A 9,149-nucleotide genomic window follows, 5' to 3' on the forward strand; every position below is an offset into this window, starting at 1 on the left:
TTCGACATCATCTTCGAATTTCAGTTCTTCTGTTTGCACCTATTATCTATAATGTCTTTTGCAGCACACTTCATGATTTTTTCTCTATCCCGTAGCACCTCGCACAATTTTCATCAAGATATTTTTTCTTCTTTCTTCGCTCGCGTTTACTTACGCTCGCTTCATCTTCAGACATTTCGCTATCTTGAATATAACAAGATCCCTCATTTCTTCTACCTAGATTGACGTTTCTTCGAGGTCATCTTTGAATTTCAGTTCTTCTGTTTGCACTTATCTTCTCTATTGTCTTCTTCAGCACACTTCATGATTTTTTCTCCATTCCGTAGCTCCTTGCACACCTTTTTTCAAGATATACTTTCCACTTTGTTCTTTGCTCTCCTTCACTTACGCTCTCTTTATCTTCAGACATTTCGCTATCTTGGTCCATCCTTCGCTTCCCACCTCGTCCCGCTTTTTTTCTTTCTTTTCCTCATAGATAATCATACTTCCTTCACCGCTCTTTTCACTCTCCATCCTTCCTCCCGGACACCTTTCCTCTTCTAGTCCTCTTCCTCAATCGCGGCCGTTCTCCGGCTCTCGCTTTCTCCGTCACGTGGACGGCATACTTCCTTCACGATTCTGCCAAGGTACTCTATCCTTCTCTTTATAGCCACAAGCGAAGACACTGTCCAAAACTGGTTGGAGAGACGCTCCGGCACTCGTTTCGGCACCATAATCGACTGGCCAGACTGCCGCGCCACACAGCCGCCAGTCCTACCCTCTTTTCCTCGTCTCTTTGATCGTCCTTCTCATTCTCCCTGAACACCCTTACCCTCCCTTCGACTTCGCAAAAATGGAATTCTATAAGAGGGGACTCCAACGGATAGAAAAGACTACAATCGAGTCGTCAAGATGTCCTTCAATCTAATTTACGGAAACCTATTGTTACCTGAAAAATTGTCACCTTGGCAGAAATATCGATAGTATTCTTATTGGCAATTCCAGTGTTATTTCCGCGCGTTTTACTACGATGCAAAGTTTGAAAAAATATTATATCTACGATTACTCGCTACGTTTCCTCTTAATTGCGAATTTCGAATTTCAATCTCTTTGCTTCGTCAAACGCACCTACCCAGTCACATACACACAGACATATACATATACATGTACGTGCGCGCATATCGCTTATTTCTTACCGGATTTCAGGCATTTAAGTTTAGAAATTCTAAGCATCGCGCAGCTAAAGGTCGAGTCGTCGAACGAAAATAGAACAAGTACCATGGGACGCCGAAATCGCCAGCTCCGATTTGGCGATTGGGGACGAGCCTCTAACGAGACTCAATCCTTCGTATCCTGTTTGGACTTTGGTGCGTGGCTCGCCATACGGTTGTCGGTTGACAAAGATTTGCGTGTGGCGAAAAAATTAGCGAGTCGTTCTTTTGTTAGGTGAACACAGCTGCTCGGATTAAAAAGGCTTTATGCAGGAGGCAAGAGACCTTATTATATACAATAAACAATTGTATGGTCACACATATAATCCTCTTACCTAAACCATATCAAGAAATAAAAAAGATTTCGATTTTAAATAATTATTTGTCAATAGCTAAAGTAATCTTTATGACACATTTACATGTCAATACAATTAAATGGTCGTTACATTGTAATAATTATTAATTTTGACCACAAAACAGTCCTTCGATAAGTCTAGAGATGTAAAAAAAGTCGTGGCCGTAAGCAAGATAAATGAAAGTAATAACTCGACGAGCCTTTTTAGAAAGTATAAGGAAGCGAAAGGACTTCCTACGATGGAATTGCTTTTGATAGCGCAACATAGAATTCAATTTCAGTTTTAATTCTTCGGCCGCGTAGTAATGACTGATATTGTCCTTGTGGTATTTCTCGACTGACCACTAAAGACAGTTACCACTATCTAAGGGAGGACTCACTCCCGACAAAAAGATTTGTCCATTTACAGTTGAGAAATTTCATTAAAATTACTATTGCAATGCTGAATAAATGTATCCTCCGAATATTAAATGCCAAATAACGAATGCATTCCATAAATACGGAACAATATACAGAGTGGTCACTTTATGTGTGGACATGGAAATATCTCGAAAACTATGCATCGGATCAAAAAAATGGTCGGAATAAAAGTAGTTTGACTCGAAGGGGCCTATCCATTGGAACCAAAATTGATCCCCACCCCCACCCCCTGTCAATTACCTTTCTAGCCACTCATTCAAATATAAAAGAATCACCATTATCAGCTTAGTCGACCGAGATATTTTATTAGCACATGACAGATACCACAAGTCAAATATAGAGTTAATAAAAAACATTTTAATCAACAACTACTTTCCCATTAAAGTTATTAATAAACATATTAACATTAGACTCAATCAGTTGAAAGATCAAAATAACTTGTCAAAAAAACACACGATTGGTCCAAGAAACATCATAGCTTTCCTATACAGGGTGAGTAAAAAGTACAAGACCGGTGAAATATCTCGACAAATGTGGGAGATACGGAAAAATGTTTCAGACAGAAGTTATACGGTTTTAAAAGGGCTATATAATAGTAAAATAAATTTTCGAAAAAATAAATTTGTTATGGTTATATGGAGGTTGCTGTCATTTTTTAAAATGAAACTCCCTATTGTTTATTATACTATCTTATTCTACTAATTAATATGAACAACTTTTGTTTGAAACATTTTTTGATTTGCCTAATATATTTTGAGATATTCAAGAGAAAATTGATTACTTTTTCGATATTTAGCTCATGATATCTCGACAACTGTTTGTCGAAGGCAAAAGTAGTACAGGATCTTTTTACTTGATTTGGTCTCAGGAATATGCTGTTCCAATAGTGCTCTAATTATTGAAAATTTTTGCATATGTAAATTTTGTGGATGTTACATTACACAAAAATTTTCCATAATTGGAGCACTATTGCAGCAGCATATTCCTGAGATCAAATCAAGTAAAAAAGTCCTGTACTACTTTTCTCTCCGATAAACAGTTATCAAGATATCATAAGCTAAATATTGAAAAAGTTATTAATTTTCTCTTGAATATCTCAAAAAGTATTAGGTAAATAAAAAAATGTTTCAGACAAAAGTTATTCATATTAATTAGTAGAATAAAATAGTATAACAAACAATGGGAGTTTCCATTGAAAATTTCAAAGTTACCCCCCCCCCTCAAGGGTGGGGGTGGGTGGTCAATTTTGGTTCCAATGGATAGGCCCCTTCGAGACAAACAACTTTTACTACGACCATGTTTTTTATCCGATGCATAGTTTTCGAGATATTTCCATGTCCACTTAAATTGACCACCCTGTACCATATACATATTAACACTTCGCTGGTGGGGGTTAATACGTTAATACTTTAACGCTTGTGTGCGGTGAATAAATCCAGCCGTGCACGTAAATAAAAAAAAAAGTTTTAAAAAGCCAAATGTAACTTTTATATTTAAAAATGTGTATTTATAAATTTTTGAAAAGGCACCACAAAGACAGGTTTTACATGTTAACAAATACAAGTAATTAATCTGCTTTGTGCAACATAGTTTTACACATCCCTTCTCGGCGAAATTCAAATGTGCTCTAACACTTATTGCGAATGTTAAACTGAATGTTAAATTCAAATGAACTCTAATATTCATTGCTGATTACATATTCTCTGATAATAGATTTCGTTAAACGCAATTTCTGTTAGCTTCAACTAATTATAGAAGCTTCACCGCGGAGATCAAGCGGTAATTAATTCACGAATAAAGGCAGATGGCTCTACGTCTATACCTCCGGCTAGCCCTTTATCTCCGGCGGTCCCTAAAAAAAATTAAATATTTAAAAAGTCGTCGACGATTGGACATTAAGTGAAGTGGAAGTCAGGCCTAAATTTCGCTTGAACTTCGCTATGAAAATGGATACGCCCAAATTCACAAGGATGCATCGGATTATGAGGGCCCAAATACATTTTAACGGAGTCGTACCACATATAAATATATTCAAATTCCGCTGTAAACAATTTTTTATTTTCCACTATCTAAGTTATTATCCATTCAAGGATTATGCTTAAATTTTATTAATATATTTTTGAATGTATAATCTTCGGACAGATGATTTCTGGTGCAAAAGAGTATTTTTATGTAACAAGCAGATATTTTGATAAACAAGCAAGTACTTATTTAATTCTTTTTCCCATATTCCTCAGCTCTAATTGTACTATTTCACTTTTTCCCCCCTTCCGCAATAGACTTTGCTATTTTTAATCTCTAAAAATCCTTAAATCTGCCGCTATCACATCTACTCCTCCAACTTCTAGGTGAGATATGGCCAATCTACGACCCGCAGACCAAGTCTGCAAAGTAGTTTCATCTCGGCTCACAATATTTTGAAAAATAAAAAATTAAAGGAAGAAAAACTATAAAATTAGTTTTATTAATGTTAAAATTTAACATTAAAAACAACATTTCTTCTTCTAAAATTAACGAGAATAATCCTTATCCCACCTATTCTTGTCAAGCATTTAACTAATTGTAAGAGTCAGGATTGGGAAGTAACTCGTTACTTGTAACGAAGTTACAGTTACGGTTACTTTTTTTAGTAAATCTAACATGTGTTACTTTCTCTCCATCTGTAGCTGTAACTTAACTCATTGTCAGTTACATTAATAGTTACTTTATTTATATTTTAAACCTCCACAGTTGCATTAGTCCTTACATTTGCGCACAAACGCCTTTACCGACACTTTACAATTCAAATACAGATTTGGTATTTTTATTTTCATTGCAAGAAAGTACCTGCAAAGTAACGAATCGTTATTTTTTAGCAACTATAACTGTAACGCGTTACTTTTCAGAATTGGTAACTTGTAACTGTAACTAGATACTTTTATAAAATAACTTTTCCAATCCTGCTAAGAGCAATATTATATCTACACTCACAGCTATTATATTAAAATGCCACAATTCGCTTAGATTATGTCCTAAATCAATGGACAGCATCAATTATTGTGCCAATATTTAAACCCGCTAGAAATCTATTATTACCCTTCGGTTATCGAACCGTAAACCTACTCCCAGCAAAAGTACTTGAATAGATTATATTTATCAAACATAAAGATTTCGCTTACAAAGTCGATATTGTATCAAGTTGAATTTAAAGAAAATCATCTATCTATGCAACTTCTATTTAAGATTCATCGAGGCAATAGTGGACGGCTTTCATAAATCGCAACACGTAGTAATAGTATTCATGCAGACGTCGCATAAGCTTTCGTTAAAGTATCGTCCAAAGGACTACTGTACAAATTACGAAAATTGAAAATACCACAAAATCTCTACAACGTAATCAGTAGTTTTCGCGTAAGCAGATACTGTTTGGTATCAATGTTTCCTTTTCTTCAACAACCTATCCTTGCTGAAGGATAGAATCTCGCGAGACTCTCCTTTATCCCTTGTTCTATTCAATATCTGTATCGCAGAAATTCTAACATCACATACAACTAATGCAGCTCTTTTCGCCGACGACACTGCCCTGTACACTTTCAACAAAGATCTGCAATTGGCTTGTGCCCAAATATAAGATGCCCTGAATAACTTCTCGAAATGGACTTGACTAGGGCGAGTGTTGCTCTCAATCCGTCCAAAACAAGTAAAAATCTTTACATTCTGGTTCCCACCATCACCTCTTCCTCCTTATCTTACAAAATTTCTCAATTATTTGGCTGTCGTCATGGCAACAAGTAAAATACCTCGACGTAGTAATAGATACTCGCTTAACTTGAGCACCGCACGTAAAAGGCAAACCGTTTAAAGGGAATGAACGACTTGCACAGTTATTTCCATCAATCAATCGATCATCTTCATCGCGACCATACTGTACAATCTTTACAAATTATACATGTAAGTCAATTCTCCGACTACTAATAACGTAAGTCCGATCTGAGAAGAAACTTCTTCCAATGTAAAGAAAATTCAACAATTCCAGAACAAAATTTTCCGTATTGCAAAAATACGTTGGTTTATATGAAACTCATAACTGCGCCAACAACACGGAGACATAGAAAAACCACGTTCGAAAAATCTCAAACGGTTTCTTCACCTCCTTAAATCAATTCCGAGGCACTATCCGCTATCAATTAAGAATTTCCAATCCTCTGATCCTTCATATCTCAACTCCGTGCCACTGCATATACAATTAACCTCTTTCCGCACACTAATTATTCACATTCCCAAAACAGAATATAAGCGTATAATTAACAATACCGATCGAATGTAATTTCATTCGTGTTATACACCTCAATAGTTACAACATACGGGTGTAGTTCCGAAAAGTACATACCCCCGATTTCTTTGAAACTCAGTATTCCTACGTATTTTGATGCGCTAATTACGAATATTATAATGAACATTGGCGACTACTTAATTTTCAAGGTGAAAACCACGAAAAAATCATAAAAATTATAGTTTTTTCCGTTTATTTCGGTATATACCGAAAATTATGATAAATGTTTTAAACAAAAGTTTTAGATCTTACAGAGATAAACATTGTAGGTTCTATACATTTTCACCATATGAATAACAGTTTTCGAGGAAATTGAGTATAAAGACAGTAACAGTGTTGATACTATTGGACCGTCCAATTCATGTAGGATTGTGTGCTTGTGTCATTCTTAAACGAAACTATAGTAATACTTAAGGAGAGGGGGCCTCCTCGTCAATTTAACTGAAATTTACCAAGATTGTGCATTTTTGTCTGGAAAACATGAATCTGTAAATTAAAATTGCTAGTTGGCATTAATAAGAAAGTTATTTAGTGTTATCGCAACACCATGTGGGGTTCCTACCCCCGAAGAGGTTAGGAGGAGAGGGGGTGGAACATACTGTTTTCACGCCTGTACTTCCACCGTTGTACAGTTCCACACGGATTTGCAACTTTCCACGCGAAGGGAGATCCACTCCACACTTCAGACATACATATAGTAGTTTGGGTTAGGGGTTAGGTTAGGTTATATCTTAACGAAGTGAAACCCCTCCCCCCAAGGGAGGCGGAACATACTATTTCCATGCATATACTTCCACCATTGTACTTACATTGTAATATCTTTATACTCAATTTCCTCGAAAATTGTTATTCATATCGTGAAAATGTGTAGAACCTAAAATATTTATCTCTGTAAGATCTAAAAACTTTTGTCTGTAACATTTATCATAATTTTCCGTATATACCGAGATAAACGTAAAAAACTATAATTTTTATGAGTTTTTCATGGTTGTCACCATGTAAATCACGTAGTCACCAATTTTCGCTATGATATTCATAATTAGCACGTCAAAATACGTACACTGAAAAAAATCCTAAAAGAATTCTGGTAAATCCTAAAGGAATTATCTGATTCGTCCATATTCAACCAGAAATTTTTTTCAGTGTAGATATACTAAGTTTCGAAAAAATTGGGGGTATGTACTTTTCGGAACTTTATCCCAACATACTGTACAGTGATGGGCAGAATGGTTGCGACACTTTTTTTTTTACTGAGTTTAGGAACTCGAGAAATAGATCAGAAAGACTCAATGGTTTCGGAATTCGAGTATAATATTCCTCGGAGAAGAGAATTTTGAAACGTACCGTGAGCCTAAACGCACGTTCCTAAACTCATTTTTTGAAAAGTGTCGCAAGCATTCTGTCCATCACTCCACATAAATCGACGAACGTTGGTCCTGAGAATATAAACAAAAAAGCATTCTTTTCTCGCCACGTTCACGTGAAGGCATGGAGAGAAACTTTTGCGAGGAGCAGGCTCGTAAATTCCTGGGGGCACCGTCAGGAAATCAGCGCGGCCATCCGGGTATGGCATCCGCCTCCGATCGATTCGTAGCGTCGTCGTCGGAAGAAATTCGCGTACATAATCCGTGCGCATCGAGCGGTTTCGCCGCGGCGATTGGCATTCAGCGTGCGTCGAGATACATACATACAGGAGCCACACGACGCGTGTAACGCCGGCTAACATCGATACGTCAACGTAACGCACGTTGTCACGTACGGCCGTCGATTTAATACGCAGGTACTCGCGCGCGGCTATACGAGTACCGGGCGTCGCGACGCGTCTGCGACGTGCGAGGAGTTGAACCGTCGCGACCGCTGGACACCGTTATGCGAACATCGTCGACAGGATCTTCTATTGACCGAGCAACGGCACATGATGGATTAGAACGGACGGAGTTTCGCGCGCGTACCTAAATCACTATGCCGAATTCGACGATGGTGTCGACCGCGGAAAGGAATGGTTAACATCTTTCAATTAGCGATCATAGGGCGAATGATGTACCGACATGAGGTGCAAGAAAGTTTAAACGTTTCTACACGGAGAGAATGTTCTTGTAAAATTTATTCTGAAAATTATGCAAGCGTGAGACAGCGTGGCATCTTGAAGAACTTTATGAGACTAGTAAAATGTACATTGTTGCACTTATTGTTAGTCTACATTGTACTAGTTAAATTTATACGTTTCGACACAGAGGAAACGATTTCTTTGGATTTAATAAATTTGTTGTATCCAAACAAATTTGATATTTGAAATGATCCAAACAAATCATTTGTTTGAATTTGAAGTAATATATTATACATCACGTCTGAAATAAAATATTTGTTTGAAACAAAAGATGTATTCTCATTCATCTAAACGATATTATTGTTTGATAGAAAATAGGTGAAAAAATGTACATGCATGCATCTTTCTCCCTCTACATTAGACTTTTCCCTTCATTAGAAGAAGAAAGACAAACGCTGAATTAGTACACTACACAGTACACTGTTCAGTTATAATAAAGAATAGACTATTAAATGATTAAACTGCATCTGCTGATGTCGCTTATATGCTGGCCGCCGTAATTTTACTTACGAGTTCGGTGGCCATCTAGTGGCAGCACCAAACTTTATAAGCGCCTGGCCAAATAATATAATTATTTAATTGAAAGATATTACTTCAAATAATATTGTCTTTCCATCAAATAGAGATAGTTTGAATGAAACAACTAAATTTTTATTCAAACAAATAATGTTTCGTACAAGCATATGTTGTTTCAGTGAAACAAATTTCAATCAAATAAATAGGAATACTAAATCCAAAGAAACCTTTTTCTCTGTGTACACACAG

This window comes from Vollenhovia emeryi, unplaced genomic scaffold (assembly GCF_000949405.1).
Source record: "Vollenhovia emeryi isolate VEMERY1.0 unplaced genomic scaffold, V.emery_V1.0 DF939300.1, whole genome shotgun sequence".
Taxonomy (NCBI): domain Eukaryota; kingdom Metazoa; phylum Arthropoda; class Insecta; order Hymenoptera; family Formicidae; genus Vollenhovia; species Vollenhovia emeryi.